Raw genomic sequence first — 18,285 nt, forward strand, 5'->3', positions numbered from 1 at the left:
TACAGTTTAAACTTCATTCATGTTAGGGAAATTTTATGACTATAAGGAAATCCTCTTTGAAATTGCCAGAGTTTCTGTGAGTTCTTTCGCACCCAGCAAAAACACTGTAGGGGTCTTCCGTTATCCAAGGGTTTGCTGGTTGTCAGTTTTTTTTGCTTATTTGTTCCTATATTTTTAAAAAGAAAAGATTAGGGTGGAAAATGGGATAGGGTTACAGACAAATAAATTACACATTATAGGCTTATTTGAACCTTTAAATGTGGAACATGGTGGGGTTGGGGGAGCACGAAGCTCAAAAGGATATTTGCTGAACCAATTTTTATTGAAACTCAAATAATTTATAGAAAACTAAGCTTTCTGGTTCCTTGAGAGCTTTATCAGCAATGTTTTCACAATCTTTCTTTGGCATAAAAGCAATCTAACGTATTACTTCAAAGTAAACTAATAAATGTGTAGCCATATCTTAAGGATTTTGAAACGTGTAGAAATAAGATTCCTTGAAATCAGTACATATATCCTTGATAATCCTGGGGGTTTTTTTCTCCTTTTTGTTTTTTAATAATATCACCACATTGTCTTATATATGTTTATCTTAAGCATAGTGCATATTGCTTCATAGTCTTCATAAGTGCTTAAAATGGCCATTGGGGTGAATCATAGTTATCTACTCACCTGTGGGAAATTTAAATCCTTTCCCAAATATTTCCTATTGTAAACAATTCTTCAAGAAACCTGTTCATGCATGTTATTTTTGAACATGTTGGATTTTTTTTTTTTTGGTGTCCAGAGATGCTAATGAACATATTTATTTTTAAAATAAAAAGATTTTAAGAGAAGAATTTAACTTTAACTGAAAACTCTAATGGGATAAAAAATGAACATTTTCTAAAGCTGATGCCCCCATTCTCAACTCCAAAGTTTTTCTTCTTTTTAATTCCAGAAGAAAAACCCAAAACTAACTCTCCAGCTAACTTAAACGTACTTGCTTGTTTTTCCTTTGGTAACCTGGCAAGTTTGAAATGAATCCTCTTCCTGTCTGAACTTTGCTTTGCATGAATAGGCACAACCTTTTGGGCTAGTAAGTACAGTTCAAGTTTTGGTCCTCCAAGTCCCCTTTAGCTATTCTGATTACTTATGTCAGCGAGGAATGTTTTAACCAAGAGTTGACATGGGTAGAATCCTAATTCATGTATTTTTCAGGGTCACTACCCAAGGGTCTTCAGCTTCGGCCATTATTCATTCTTAGAGGACGCCCCTCATATTTCTTATACCCACTTTATTCTTTGCTGTTTGTCTTTCATTGAAGTGCTGTGTCAAAGTCCCAGGGGAAAAATTTCTGAGACAGATGATGAGCAAACATTTTAAAGTTAAGAGTAAAAGATTAGTGGATCGTGTGGCAATAGTTGTACAAAGATATTGCCATTGCTTTGGCAACTTTAAAGATGCTTTGCCAAACTAGATGGATCCTGCAAGCGAACACACACTTTGAAGTGCACACCAACCTGGCAGTGTTCTCTTCCGTGAACGTGGAATTTCCGGGGCCTCACATTGCCGTTGACAAATGACAATCAATTTAACTGTGGACAGCTGGTTCCTAAGCCGGTGCCTTTTCAAGTGAGCAGGCTGAAGAGAATCACACTCACTGAGCTCGGCGCTGGGGGGAAGGCTGTCTCACAACTGCTCGGCGCGTGCTCTGGGGACAGGAGAGGTATGTCTTCCAAAAACACTGACAGTGTGATAGATGCCACTTGACTTCCTATTTCTTCACTGTGGGAGGAGCCACTTGTCTCTACCTGTTGAATCTTATCACTGCCTCTCATTTGGGAACATGAGCAAAGGACCTAGTAAAAATTTAACTGGTTTTGTTCATAAGGATAGACACCCCCAAATCACTCTTAAAAAGTATAATGCATCAATTAATAAGTATTAGTAGTTCCTTAGTGTGGAAGCTAGGTTTGTATCAAGTCCTGAGCTTTTTTTTTTTTTTTTTTTTTTTTTTTTGTCTTAGGACTTCAAGATTAATGATCTTGGAGAACTGCAAAAAAATATAATTACTGGGAAATGTGAAATTAAAGATGATGTAGACTGTTGAGGTTAATGTGGCTCTGTGAGCAATATGCAGTGTTATTAGGACTCCACATGCTATCTTCTCTTGATTCTAATCAAACTTAGCCAGTTGATCACTTTACCGCATAGCTGTCAACCGCGTACTGCTGACAACAGCCGTTTTATAGCCTGAAGTTTAGAGGACATGCAGTTATTTTTTTGGTTGTGTGTTTTTGCCTCCATTGTGCTCCCTGTTCTCCAAATTATTTCATTTCTGTCTGATCTACAATCAGCTGTCTCCCATTACCACAAAGGAACATGCTGAAGACTGGGAATTTAAAAAAGATGTTGCTGGACTTACAGCCTTTTACTGGAAACCCAGAGGAATTTATTTTCCATTTTCTTGATATGATAGATAAATAGATGGATAGTTGATCCATGCACTGTCCAAAAATCTTTAGAAATTTGGAATCCTTTCTGTTGCGGAGATACAGAGTGCCCTTAACCACACAGAGAGCCAGAGGGCAAATGCCAAATCAACTTCCTAAACACAGAGAACCTGCCAGCAGGCCACTGAGATGGCATTTGGTGGAATGGTCAGGAGATCTTCAGCTTGAATGAGAACCATATGGAGCCAGTTCATTTACTACCTAATTCAGCTCATCTCTCATTGTCATCGGTTATTAAAGAAAAAGTCCTATTGTTTACAGATGTTTTAGACTTACGAGAAAATTGTGATTAATTGTGAAAAATAGGAAGAGATAATATTATATGTTGGTGACTCAAGTATGTATCCACCAACCTAACTTACTAGGTGGTTACTTAAGTTTTGATTTGAAAAAAAGTCACAACTGTCACACCACATATACTTTAGGGTTCAAAGGATTTCTACTGGGATTTAACTATTGTCTATCCAGGCACAGGTTAGCTATGATAAGTCCTAGATTTCACAGGGCCTACCTGATTTCACGTCACTGTGCTATTATCTTTAAAGCATCAAAATTTCTCCAATAAAATAAAGCAGCAGTATTGTCCAAATGCTATGCCCCAGGTTGCACAGAAGGCTGAAAGTGATTTATAAATGTCAGATGAATTTTTGGTTTTGAAATTACTTTGGTCATTATATATATGATCTAGAAGAGTAATATATGAAGATATTTGCAAGCAATATATTTAACATAGGATGACTGAGGGCCTGCTTCGTCACAAGGACAGTTCATACTGTGTATCCTGCCTTCACAGAGCTCATATTTTAGTGGTGGAAGACTAACAATGAACAAAATAAGTGCATTGATACAGCATATTAGAAGGTGGTGTTATGCTGGAAAACAAAACGGGAGAGTGATAAGGGAAGGCTAGAGTGGGTTTATTGCAATTTTCATTTTATTATTTTTTAATTGAAGTATAGTCAATATGCAGTATAATAGGTTTCAGGTGTACAGTGTAGTGATTTGACAACTATGTACATTACAAAATGTTCACCATAAGTGTACGTACCATCTGTCAACAAAGATGTTACAATATTGTTGACTAAGTTCTCTAAGCTGTACTTCCATCCCTGTGACTATTACATAATTGGACGTTTATTCCTCTTTTCCCCCCCCTCACCTATTTCTCCTACTCACCACCCCCTTCCCCTAGAGCAACCACTAGTCTGTTCTCAGTGCTTATGAGTCTATTTCTGTTTTGTTTGCTCATTGGCTTTGTTTTTTAGATTCCACATGTTAGTGAAATCATATAGTGTTTCTCTTTCTCTTATTTAGCATAATGTCCTCTAGGTCCATCGATGTTGTAAATGGAAAGAGTTCATTCTTTTTTATGGCTAATATTCCATTGTGTCTGTGTACCACATCATCTTTATCCATTCATCTATTGATAGACACTTAGGTTGCTTTTATATCTTGTCTATTGTAAATCATTTTGCAATAAACATAGGAATGCATGTATCTTTTTGAATTTGTGATTTCTGTTTTCTTTGGTTAAATTCCCAGAAATGGGATTACTAGGTCATCAGGTATTTCTATTTTTAGTTTTTGAGAAACCTCCAAACACTTTTCTATAATGGCTGCAACAACTTATAATTTATATGAGGGTTACCTTTTCTCCACATCCTCGCCAACACTTGTTATTTCTCATCTTTTTGTTACAAGCCATTCTGACAGGTGTGAGGCAATACCTCATTGTGGTTTTGATTTGCATTTCTCTGATCATTAGTGATTTTGAGTGTCTTTTCATGTGTCTGTTGACCGTCTGTACGTCTTCTTTGAAAAAATGTCTGTTCAGGCCTTCTTGCCCATTTTTTAATCCAATTATTTGTTTTTTGGTGTTGAGTTGTATAAGTTCTTTATATATTTGGTGTTAGCCCCTTATCAGATATATCATTTGCAAAGTATATTCATATGGGAGTTTGGTTGTGTTCTGCTGATGGTGTCCTTTGCTGTGCAGAAGCTTTATAGTTTGATGTAGTCCCACTTGTTTATTTTTGCATTTGTTTCCCTTGCCTGGAGAAACATATCCAGAAAAAGCTCACAAATATTCAAGAGTTTACTGCCTATGTTTTCTTCTATGAGTTTTATGGTTTCATGCCTTACATTTAGGTCTTTAATATATTTCAAATTTTCTTTTGTAAATGGAGTAAGACAATGGTCCAGTTTCATTCTTATGCATGTTGTTATCCAGTTTTACCAACACCATTTATTGAAGAGACTGTCTTTTCTGCATTGTTAGTTCTTATACCCTTTGTCATATGTTAATTGACCCTATAAACATGGGTTTATTTATGGGCTCACTATTCCATTCTGTTGATCTATGTGTCTATTTTTGTGCCAGTGCCATGCTGCTCTGATTACTGAAGCTTTGTAGTACAGTTTGAAATCCGTGTGTGTGATGCCTCCAGCTCTGTTTGGGTTTATTGCAGTTTTAAATAGGTTGGACAGGAAAGGTGTCACTAGGAAGATGACATGTCAGCCAGTACTGAAAAAGATGGGGGAACAAGCCATATAGAGACATGGCAGAGGAAGGAATGGCAAACACAGAGGCTCTGGGTGGGGGTATGCCTGGGATGTGTAATGAACAGAAAGAAGGCATAACTGGAACAGGGCGTATGGGAGGGGAGTAGAAGAATGTCATCAGAGAGACAAGGGGTGGAGCAGGTCTTGATGCCTAAGGATTAATGCCTAAGGATTCTTGATTTTAAACAATGTCATAAGCCTTGGATCTTTGGCTTACAAGATAGATAGGCTGTGAATTATGGGCTCTCTTGCTCATGGTTGTCTAAAATGGACCAATGGCACTCAGTGGTTCAACTATACCTCTGCTGATATATGTGTATTTCAAATTATTTAAGGGCTATAAGGGCATATACATGTGAACATATAGTAATACACAGAGGCCTTATGAGAGCAGACAAGGTGCTGGCAAACAGAGTTCAGCAAAGGAAAATATCAGGCACTGAAGTCAGGAAAGGATTAGAAGACGGGAGAATGGGGTTAAGGTTTTACTGATCCATGGTATTTGGAAAAGGGCAACACAAAGCCGGACAACTCTGCCTTAGCCAAGGCAGAAAAGCACAGGCCCACTCAGCAGAAACGTGATCTTTCTGACTGCAGCATAGGGTCCAAGAGCTTCCTTGCATCCTACCACCTAAAACATTGTTCTACCGCCGCTTTAGACCACACAGTACCTGTCTGCCAATTCAAGAAAGGCTCCCCCTCTCCAAGACACTTGACTTCCACCTGATGGAAAGTGGTAGCATACTGATTTTGCTTTACTGTCCTGTACCAGAAAGTCATGATAAAATACAGATACTGCATCGAGAGTGAGAGAGCATCCTCTCAGGTTGTACACTGCACAAACAATACAACCATGTGTGGTGGCTATGTGTGTAGGAGGAGTTGTGAACCAGGCTAGGCCAGGACTCTTTAATCGGGCTGCTCATACGACCACGGAGTCTCACGATTATATTCATTCCAAGTAAATTCCAAAACACATCCGTGTTCTTCCGTCCCAGCTGGGCCTCCCTGCTAGTTTCACCCCCCCAAGGCAGCTCTCCGGACCTCACCCACTTTTCTCCCATCCCTAACCTCTTTTAACCAGTAATGTGTCTTCCAACTTTCCTTTCCTTCCTTTTGTTATTCTCTATCCTCACCATCCTCTCCTCTTCTCTCAGGAGAAAAAGTAGCCCCGCTGCTTTCCACCACAATCTTGTGATCTTGATTTTTATCCCCATTGGTCTCCAGTAGAACAATGCTCTATTGACTGTTTCCCTTTATGTCTTTGGTCTTTCCCTCTTTGTTGTCTCTTTCCCCTGAGATCAGAGATGCTCTAGGGTCCTTCATATGTGAAAATAAGCTTTCTGTCTTTCTTTCCTATTCAAGCTATCTTTACTATCTAGCTTTCTCTTTGATGCCAAACTTCTAGGGAAAAAATAATGTAAGGTTTCTCTATACGAAGGCTATGGATTTATCCTCAGAAAAGTGTTCATATCACCTACATACAAAATTTCATCTTATGTTAGGAGGTTAATAGATCCCCTGAAGCCCATCTGTGGACTGCCAAGCGTCGGGGGTGGGGATGGAGAGAATTCAGGCTCCACCAAGGACATTCCCCTCTGTTGGTGGGGAGGCACTGGCTCAGTCTGGCCACTAGGGGTATCTTCATCTCAGCCACTTACTACGTTAGCCCTGGAAGTCCTGGGAAAGTCCAAAAAAATCATTTCTCTGAATAGTGCCGTAAATGAGACAGAGACCATATCCCATTACTCAGTCACCCAATGGCTGTGTTTCCTTCTGTCAGTCAGGAACGCTGCCCAGCGCGCTCACTGATGAATTTCCAACACAAGGTTTGGAATCCAAGAAGGTCAGAACAAGAAGAAAGCTTAGAAATATCCAGTCTAGATCTCTCAGTTCTCCCAATTGAACCCCACAGGATCCATGTGACCTTGAACCCATTTTTAATGTCTTTATTCCTTGGTTTCCTTATCTATAAAATGGAGAGAGTAAACACACCTACCTCAGAGGGCTATGGAATGGATTAAATTACTTGAGAGGAATATAAAGGATTCAGGACAGTGTCTGACACAGAGCTCACTAAGAGGTCACTTTATTTTTTGTATAATTAATCCTAGTCTGGTCCATCGTAATCAGTTACGAGCAGAGCAAAAAAGCTCAATTCTGTGAGGTCTCCTCCAGCAACCTCACCACTACACCATGAGAAGGTGAAAACACGACATTTTCATATGTAGAAAGGATCCAAACATTTGTATTACTGTACAAAATTGGTGCATAATGGATCCTTGGTGAAACAGAGGTCTGCCTCCCCTGCTTCCAAACCCCTGTGAAAAGCAAGCTGATGGTGATTGCAAGTATTATTAAATGAATAAAACTTACTTCCAAACTCCTATGAAAAGCAAGAGAGTATTATTAAATGAATAAAATTGTTACTTGCCTTAGATTTCCCTTCTGTAAATTTGGTACAGACCTCACAAACACGTGTGCCATTGTTTAACCATTTTGCATTGACTGGTAAATATCTTTTCACATAACTGTGCCGTATTTCATTAAATATTCAGCAGAGGCTTTGATTCCACAATGAGATCCATGCTTCACCACAAAGTCATAGTGAGTAACGTTGTTCACTGGTTTTCAAGATTGTGCTTGGCCTACATGCCCATTTTATTTAAATGATAATATTACACTAACATGGTTTTATCATTTATTATTTTTGTTGTTACTGTTATTGCTATTATTAAAACACACTGAAAAAAATATTCAAGGAATGAGTAAGTACAGAATCCAAGTCACTTTAGAAAGAATACTCAGAAAGAACTGTGTTTCAAAATAAGGGCCATTTAAACTTTATTTTCTATTACTAGTTTTAAAAACCCACTAAAATGTGATCGAGTTAATCCTCCTAGTTTCAGGCAGGTCTGTACTTAAAGCACCTTAGCCAGTTAAAGTAGGGCTCTTCCTTCAATGGAACAAGAAATTGGGAGGTGGCGAGACGAGACTTCCAGGGAACTATTAATGTTCTATTTCTTCAAATTCTAGGTTTCTCTTCATCCTGTTTGTTCTCCTTTTCTTTTTTTCTCTTTTCATTTGCCCCCACTGGCAGACAGCCTCAACTGTACTTCCATCCCAGTCAGGGGCAGCCCTAAACAAGCTGTGCCCGTCATTGGCGGGGCAGGTGCCGGCTTTCGCAGTACAGATTCTAGATGCAGCTGGCCGATAGCTTGTACACTGTCCTAGCGGGCTGTGACACTTGGAACTCTCCCTTTAGATGAGTTCATCTCAAGGGGTTAAAAAAATTAGTTTGTTAGAGCCTTAGCTTTTAATGTTCCTTATTATTTTTATTATTATTATAAGTGCTCTCTGTATTTTTGCTATGCTTTTAGTAATTGATAACAGAGTTCTAAAAGCATGCATAGCCAGGCCCAGAGGACCCTCAGAAGGACCTAAACTAGTCCATGGCTGCATCTCTCGGGAGGCTCAGGGGCCTGCAGACGCTGGCGTGGTGCTGGAGAAGCCAGACCAGCAGTGTCGCAGCTGCACCATCCCTCCTCCAGGGAAGGAGCAGAGAACTTCGGCCTGCAGAGCTCCTCCCAAGGGTGCCCTGACCTTCATTTAAGTTCCTCTGCTGATAAAATATAATACAGAGCAAAACATATGGCTGATGATAAGGGTTGCTATTGTGGCCTAGGGAGTGGTTTGGAAACCTTTCCTGATAATGGAATCCTTTATGCAAGTGCATTTAGGTAGAAGGGGCTGGCTGGTTGAATGAGGAGCAGGGAAACAGCCTCACTACCCGAGCCACTCCCCTCCCAGCAACAGCTGTACGTGGGCTCCGCAGCGTCGCTTAAACATACTGCACTATCTCCATCCTCATAACATGGTGTGGTCCACAGGCCACTGGAAGAGCCCTTCCCAGTGGATCCTCCAGTGGATGCCAGACTGGATGCACAAGATTCACCCGGGGAGTTGGCCAACTTCAGATCGCCAGGCTCGATTAAGTTCAGGGGTGGGTCCTAAGAATCTGTATGTTTAACAAGGTCCCCAGGTCATTCGGATGCACAGACACGTTTGGAACCACTGCTCTGTCTGCCAATAGGAGCAAGTGGATTTTATTCAGGCTAAAAATCTACATGCATGTTCCTGAAAGTGAGGACCTAGGGCCGTCTGTATCAGGGTCACCTGTGTGTCCGGGACATGCACATTAGGACATGGAAGGTTCCACTGAGAAATGGAATGTGGGGCTACTTTGGCTGAGTTGAAGGAGGGTTCAGACCTTCGCTGTCCTGGAGGCAGGAAGGTACTGGATCTGGAAACGTGTCCATGTAGATCAAAGTTCCTATCCACAGTTTCCCTGACAGAGTTTCTGACCTCAGGAAACCGAACAATGCCTTTGTTCTATCTGCTTACTTATTCCTCTCCTCCTCCCCCAGCGCGGAATCCTTGATCCAGGCTCAGGGTTAGAAAAATTGACTCAAACTGATTCATGTTTTCCCAAATCTCTCATTCTTGGATCTCTGTCAAAAAGTAAAGTTCTTTTTCTTGTGATCTGATGAGACCGTTCCCAAGACCTGAAGTTGGAAAACTAGCTCCTTATGGTGGAGAAATGGCCTCAGGGTATAGGTACATGCACAGGGGATTCACACCGGTCCTGGAAACTTCATTTCTTGAGCTGGCACTAGGCGCCCAGGTATGTTCAACTTATAAAAACACAGCAACTTGTGCAGAAGTACGCTTATGATTTGAGCACTTTTGTGTCTGTATAGTTCAATGAGATTTACAATAAAAATTGGTTGAGATCTCAAAATATTATTGTGGCCCTACACAGATTGGTAGGTCAGTAGAGGGAAAGGAAGAGATACAGATATATTCTGAACAAAAACCATTAATGGAAATTGTCTCAGTATTATAACTACAAGTTGATTTTATTTTCTTCAATTCATTTGTCCATATCTTTCAAGTTGCTGAACACCTTAAAAAATTTTCTTACCGTTTCTGTGATAAATGAGGACAATAATTAACAGCAACAGCAGTTTCCCAGTCATGTTACCTGATGGTGACCTTTTGGGGGGCTGTTCAGGAGTGAATGGTGAACGTGTTACCTTTTACATAAACTTAAGGTTGTGGAGTCATTTGCACAGGAACATTTCCATCTCTGTATATATCTGTATACACTTGCTGGAGCCAATAGAAAACTTCAAAGAACTTCTAAGAAATAGAATGCTTTTCAGAGACCCTGAACTCTAAGTATTTATATAAGGAGCCACTTAAAGTCTCCTTGACTGATGGGAACTTAAATTGTTATAAGGCAGCTGCCAAGTGGAAAGTAATGCATTTTTAAATATGAAAGAGACAGTACCCCTGTGAGCTCTCTCCCGAGGGTCAATGTTACACAGCATCCATGCCAGAGAATCGCATGAGGTCCTCCTGATGGCATTTCCAGGGCCAGCTTAAGAGAAATTGGGAGCAGGCAGAACTGTCTCTGGTGCCCAGCCTGGTCCCCCTGAGATCCCCTGTCCTGCACACCCCCATCCTTCTCCCACCCGACTCCATCCCCAACCGCATGCCAGTGAGCTTCCCACTCTCTTTCCCTGTCTTGCTTTCAGTTGGATGACATTAAATTCTATCTTTTTGACAAATACACATAAAGTGAGGATTTCAGGGGATGTGCTGGTGATTAGTGTTACCTGAAGACAGTTTTACATGTTCCCTGTGTCCTTCCCTTTGTAAACAGGGAATCTGGAAATAGATTTTCAGACAGATGGTAGGATGGATGTTTCTGGGCAGACAGGAGCCACCTCTGCCGAACCTCAGGGACGTACCAAGGGGCAGGTCACCACACATACCGAGCTCCACCCCTCTGTCCCTTGCTTGCATCAGCTCACAGAGATGCTGAGTTGGGAAAGCATTTCTTTGCAGTCTCCTCTGCTTACAGGAGGGGTGAGTGGCACCTGTGACAGTGGTTTCTAGGTGAGGAGCTAAGAACTGTGCCCTGCAGGCTCTCACCATGCCATCCCCTCTGCTAATAAGCAAGGGGATTTGCAAAGGTTTAGCATGCCCCCTCTCCTGCCCAGACCAGTCTCGTCATCTACAGCCCAGCATTTAGCATGTGGACGTAGGGCGAGTGAACTCTGTGCCCCGAACCACATCCCCCTGCTCCTGCGTCATAGCAAATCCTGCCTGCTGCCTGGAGCGGAGGGCTCTTCACTTCTCTGTTCCTCTGTTTCCTCATTGGAAAAATGGAAAGAACAGCAGGCCTCTCTTATGGCATTATTATGAAGATTACACAAGTTCAAACAGGTAAAATGCTTAGCATAGTGCAAATAACCCTCAGTACTTGTTAGCTGTTTAAGCATCCAAAACCATGCTTTTCAGAGAGTTGTGCACATGCTAGGGGTGAGAACCCCAGTCAATACCTCGTTAGTGTTTTGTGTCAGAATCAGCTTCAGGTTGTCCTCTGCTCAGCTGCTGTTCGTCAGGGAATCATGGCAACGAGCCACCAGTGCCCACTCCATGCCGGGCACTTTCATTCTCAAGACAGTCCTCTGCAGCAGGTGCTGCTGTTCTCCCCATTTTATAGATGACCAACTGAGGCACAGGGAGGAGATGTGCATGCCCAAGCTCACAGCTACCAGACAGCAGGCCTGGTCAGAATGCGGGCCGTCGGCTCCACAGCCCCGTCCACCAGTGCGGCTATGCCAGACGCATGTGCCACGGGCCAGGGGAGGCTGACATACCTGACAGGCTGAGAGAGGGTCTGGCTGTGCCCAGCCTGCCTCCTTCACTACTCTGAGCTTGCAGTCAAATGATGGCCCAGCAATGGAATATTGAATGTTCTGAGGGGTTTTAAAATTTAAAGTATTTTTAACATCTATAGTCCATAAACAGTTCCCTTGAAGTCAAGAAAAAAAAGAGCATAACTTTTTAATAGTAATACTTAGCAGCTGTAGGAGAGGAAGAATAATTTTGCCTCTATGCTTCTATGGCAGAGAACCCTGTAATGAAAGATGAATAGGGAAAAAAAACCAATTTCAAGTGTGTATAGACAGGAGCCCCATAAATATGTGAGACTCAAAAAGTGGCTGCACAACTGAGGCTAATGAACCATCCTGAGCTAAGGAAGGCGGTAGGGGGCTGGGGCTTCAAAGAGAAGAAGAGGACATGTTTGGTGAATAAGAGCGGCCCTGTCAGGCAGAGCAATCTCTCAGGTGAAAAGCTGTCTCTGGTATCTCTGCTATCGGCCCATTTGCTGATGTAAATTCCCCTAACCTCCCTTCAATTCTGTTTTCAGAATTTCTCCTGTGTCTGCAGTCTCTCCCAGAATCCTTATGGCAAAGAGACATATTTTGGGGTGGCATTTTCTGCTACCCTCACAGTTAATGTTCACTAGGAGTTGGGCCAAGTGCTTTATACAATGATTCTACCACTCAATTTTCACAAAAAGTATGAAATAGATATTGCGACTGCATCCATTTTACAGATGGGACCCAGGCTAAGCGCTTACCTCTCAGAGGTCACACAGCCAGTGACAGCCCCTGTCTTTTAGGTGTGTTAGGGGATTAAACGAGATAAGCACGTAAGCAAGTGCTTAGGCCAGGGTCTGATGTGCCATTTGTGTTATGCCCAGACCGATCGATGAGTATTAGTAGAATCCTTTGTCTCAGTCTCTAAGATGAACCATTCTGACTCTGTCAATGTGGAAAAAGGTCTTTCCCAGCTAAAACAACCCCATTCAGTATCAGCTAGCAGGAAGCTCTTTAAATCAGCTGCCTATGAAAAAATGTCCAGATTCATCAAATTTGCTTTTTAGCTGAAATTAACTTTTGGCTCCCCAGCTTATTCCATTTAATGGGTCTAACACTAAGAGTTTTCTGGGGGAATGAACTATAGTCAGAAACACATCGTATATTTCTTTTATTTTTCATTTAATGATATTCGTGTTATTGAAAAGTCTGGTGGAAATCATATTTTCTATCCTGAAATATGTCAGCTTCAACGGAACAGAAAATTCTTTTCTCTCCCTATTCCCACTCAAAGGCTCTGCCTCCGTCCTTCCCACCCACCCAGCACCTCTCCAGAGCCGCCAGCCCGCTGCGCCTGGTGCTGCTGGGGATGTAACAGTGGCTTCCAACAGCCTCGCTGGGATTGTCAACCAGCGGGGTCATTAGACAAGGGAGGTTTCCTCTTCTTCCTACGGACCGCCTTGCACAGCATAACGTGGGCAAGTAATCAGGTGAGAGGATGCCTTCCATCACGGGGGAGGCTGAAGGGGCCCAGAGGGTGCCACATGCCGTGGCATCCGTCCTCTCCCGGGGTGTGTGTGGAAGAACCACAGCGGCGAGGCTGGGTTGGGCTCCTTCTCCCGGCTCTGACCTCTCGCGGGAACCTGTCTCTTTATAAACTCCCACAGTTTTCAGAGGTCAGCAAGCAAGCTTCTGAGTGCCTCCTCCCTCCCTGCCCTTCCTCCCCTCTCAGACGGTTTAACCTGATCTCTTTGTTCAGTGGAGCGAATCTGGGGGCATTGCCTCCACGTGTCCCCACCTGTACCGACAGGTGGGCAGAAGCAACACAGGGGGGTGACATGCATGGTGTTTCAGTCACCTCCTATTCACCCCACTGTCCAGGGAGCGATTCCATCTCGGGTTGTGAGGATGGCCAGGCACGTGACACCCCACACTGGACAGATGAGATCAACAGCAGCTTCTCAGTCACACACACTCGCAGCCTGAGGGCAGAGGACACGGCGACCCACACAGGGCCACGCGGGGGTGCATCCGGGCAGAGCAAACAAGCAGGCTGGGGAGGGTGTGGGGCGGGCTTTGTGGCATCGAGGAGGATGTGATTGGCTTGTCTGAATGATTCCACTGGCTGGCAGGAAACTAAAACCCATTCATTGCTCAAGGGTAAGGAGACCCTGGGCCTGGTCCTTCTGATAAGGAGGGTCGCTTGGCCGGGCAGCCTCACCCATGAGGGCACAGTAGGGAGTGTGACGTGCAGTTAGGCCATTCAAGACCCTCCCCATTTTACCAGCTGTCAAGGTAGCTCATAATAGGAATTTTAGTGCCTTGTGTCACAGCAGGTGAGTACAAAGGGAATCTGCTAAAAAAAAAAAAAAAACCAGCTTTTGGCATGTGCAGCTAGATGAAGAGCAGGTTAAAAACTTGAGAGACAAAGTCTGTTTTGCAAACCGGGATGTCGTTCTTCAAAGCCAGATATAGGGTGTGAGGTTCGAGAGTCCTCCGTAAAAGCAAAGCTCTGCTCTCAAGTCTCCAAATACTCAAACATTAGCTTGTTTTATTTTTTGCTTCTTTCATAAGATTCTTGGGAATTTTGTTTGCTTTATAGTAGACCTAGGTAATTATTTGCAAGAAATTTTGTTCCAATTATGTAAGATACGTACATGGAAAGCACGTGAGTTACCAAGCCCCCTGTCACTGTGAGGTCTCTCGGCTGCACAGCAGTACCAACAGCAAGAGCCCCCATTTCCACTCAGAGCTTATGTGCTTCACAGACACACCTCTGGGTCGATTCTTACGCCTGCTCCGCAAGGTGCATGTTATCCTCAGTAGGGGTAAGGTTGTAGGGTAAGAGTGACTAAGTGACAGCAGGAATTTTTGGAGCCTGCATTATCTAAATACAGTTATTCGAAGTTTTCCTAATAAGTGTCTCATCTGGGCAAGAAAGAATACTGCTGTACCTTTAACTTCATAGTCGAGGGAGGCCAGTTATTCATTCATTTGGTCATTCAACAGATAAGGATGACTGTCTGCTATGTGTCAGGCATTGTCCCCAGTGATGACAAGTGAAGGCCCTTAGCTGCATGATTCAAAGACTAGAGTGGAAGTATGGCATCCTCTTCTGAGCATAATGTAGTAACAAACTGGAGTCATCCTCCCACCATAAAAACTAAAAAGTAGTGAACAAAATATGTGAAAGAATAATTTTTAGACATTGGACAACAGGCAGGGACAGCAGTGACTCCTAGAGAAGGGAGCCAAAGGGAACCCTACAATAGCCCAAGCCTGGTTTCTAGGCCTCCGCTCGGGGAAGGGGAGCTGAAACAAAGTCCTCCAGTCTTCCCTAGTTGAGGAGACAGAGCTGAGAATCTGGGGAGGCCACAGCAGCCAGAAGCCACCAAGCAAAGCACCAGACAGGAGGGAGGTGAACGGAGAGGAGGTTGCCGCACAGACGTTTCTGGAGATTTCTTGAGGCTTCCTCTTGGGGCTTAAGCTGAGTACTGATCATGCATGCATGTCAAGAAACCACTGAGGCCAAGAAAGACCCAGGATGATTGCTGGGACTCATGTGCGACTGGAGTACTTTGTGTTCCCACCAGCCAGAGTGGGAGAAAAACTGGTAATGTGCAGGGCTTCAGGGATCACAGAAGGGTACTGACTAAGTAGTGGGCCCTCAGGCTGCTTTGGTCCCACTTATCAAGGCGCAACAGCAAGCCTCCAAAGGATCAAACTATTTTCAAGTAACTGCAGAAAAAAAGGCTCAAGAATATTTAAAGGAACATTGTAATACCCAATAAGCAACAGGTAAAATGCACCATATCTGACATCCAACCAAAAGTTACTATGTATGGCAAAAGGCAGGTAAATGCAATCCCAATATATATTATAATAAATATATTCCATACATTCAAGAAGGTAGAGAAAAGATTAAGCTTGGTTAGGGGAAACACAGATATTATGAAAAAGACTCAAACTTTTAAGACATGAAAAATACAATGGAGGGTATTTCAGGAATGCCAGGACCACCCGCATGTCTGGTCACCTCCTAGAGGGGCTCACAGGGCTCACCACCAGGGGCACAGTGTGATCACAGCCGTGGTTTTTCATAGCACAACAGTACACGGCAAGGACAAAGACTCATAAGGGGGAGTCTGGAGGGGTTCAGACACAGGCTGCCAAAGTTCCCCCTCCGGGGCTGGAGTGGGTAGGGAGCAGTATGGACAGTCCCACCAAACATGTTCTTTCTTCCAGAAAAATTCAGTGTTTCTTTGCAGGGAAGCCCGCTTAGGACTCAGAAGTCCAGGGTTTCCACTGGAGGCCGATCGTGTCGGTACTCTCTGCCTGTGTAACAAGCCACAACTACCAGAGTTGCAGGCCTGCAGTAGGAAAACAGGTGTCTACCATAAATACAATGTGTACAATTGATCTGGTCCATGCCCAGTGGGCAAAACCGCCTTGTCAGTGGAGGGAATGTTCCAGAGCCAACTTCCAAGATGGCAAACAAAGGCCAGCCCCCCTGCCCTTCCATAGGTCCTGCTGAAAGGGATCAGTGAGCCACAGAAGGCAGCCAAAACAATGAATATGAGAACCATTAAATTTCTGCCTTGGGCAATTTAGAAAATGATGGCACTATCAGCAAAAGAGAAAACAAGCTTTCTATAATCTTAAAATATAATTCTTGAACAAGCATGCACTAAGCTAATGCATTATACAATTTAGAATAGTTACCAAAGATGAGCCAGGTCTTTGAGTGTTATTTTCTGAAATAACCATAACTTGAAACTTGATAAGGATATTTCCATAGAACCAAGAAAAACAAAACTTTAAGTTATTAAACATTTTTGTAAATGGCCTCTGCAAGAATTAATTCAAAGGACAGAAGAATATTCGGGATACAATGTTTGGTGAATATGAGAGAATAAGGAAGGAACATTCATCTTCTGCATATGAGGTACTTCTTATGCAAGTATCTGATTTCATCTTCACAGCAATTTAAGATTTACTTTACAGATGAGAAAACTGAGGCTAAGAGAGTGTTAGTAGATACTACACAGCTAATACGATGAAGCCAAAAATACAAGCCCCTATCTCTGTCTCCAAATCCTATGTGCTTTCTATTGCTGTTTTTATTTCAACCAAGAACAGAATGAAAAAAAAGGCTATTTTCTAAAAAAAAAAAAAAGCTATTTTTTCAAACATAAAATGCATATGGAGCCATTTGCACAGTACAGGTAGCATGACAGTTGATGGATAGATGGTAAACCAGAAGTGGAATTTCAAAGGCCTGAGTCAGCCCTAATCTCTGTCCTCTCATCTCCTTCCTGCAAAAACAATAAGCACTGTAGACCTACAGAATGTTTTCAATCTCTAGCGCTTTACTCCTCTGAAATGAAATGCTCCTATCATAACTAAAACCATAAGGCAAAAACGACAGATACTCATTCCCCCCTTTCACATAGGGGAGATGTCGTTCCTCTATGACGTGTTCCCCTCAAAACCCAGATACAGCCTCAGAATCCTCCTCCATACATTCCACGTGTCCATGTCCAGTGATTGAAATTAGCATGACACTTCTCTGTCCTCTCTTTTCTAGGGATTGTCTGTTGTAGAATAGTAGTTGGAGTTCGGATTTTAGAACGTGGCTGCCTAGGCTCAAATCCCAGCCCTACCATTTACTAATTCTATACAAATTGGAATAATTAGCCTCTCTGTGATGCCATTTCATCTGTAACTTGGGGTTAGTAAGGGTATCTACTTCAGAAGGTTTTGCAAGAATTAGAGTTAAAAGAAATGTAATACTCGGCTAGAACCTGGTACATAGTAAGCACTCTATGCCTTAGCTGCTGTGTTTGCTGTTGTTACTATTTAAAACCAGATAGATGAGGTTTTGATAATTAGTTCTGGTGATAAGCAGAGAGAGAAGGGGACTGAAGGAAGAAGAATAAAAAACATGGAATGGAATCCATCCTTCATGCACTTTGCCTTAGTGTCGGTCCTGTCTGTAGGGATGATTACTGGGCAGTATGTAGAGGGACAGACCAGGGCCGCTCCAAGCCTTTTGTATCCCTAAATTCTATAACAAATTTGGAAAAGGAAAAGGGGAACTCGTACAAGAACCCTTATCTAAAACATCCCAAATGGTCAACAACAAAAAGTATTTGGTTAAGTATAACCTCTGACCTATCCACACAATGAAATCCTGAATGTCTCCATTAGAATGCGTATTTTAGAAGACTTGGTACCTTAGGAAGCATCTCATATTGTTGTTAAACAATAATACTTCAAATCATATATAAAACATGTCTGGATTTTATAAAATATATACAAATGTTAATATAATGTGAAAAATATTCTACATGGAAACATGGTATATGTATGACCATATTACATATACCAATGAGAAAGATATAAATAGAACTGTACATATGTGAAATATATACAGATCCTGTCCATAGAAAACATGGCCAGTAATCACATATTATTTTAATTTACATTTA

This window comes from Manis javanica, chromosome 15 (genome assembly GCF_040802235.1).
Source record: "Manis javanica isolate MJ-LG chromosome 15, MJ_LKY, whole genome shotgun sequence".
In the NCBI taxonomy this organism is placed as follows: Eukaryota; Metazoa; Chordata; class Mammalia; order Pholidota; family Manidae; genus Manis; species Manis javanica.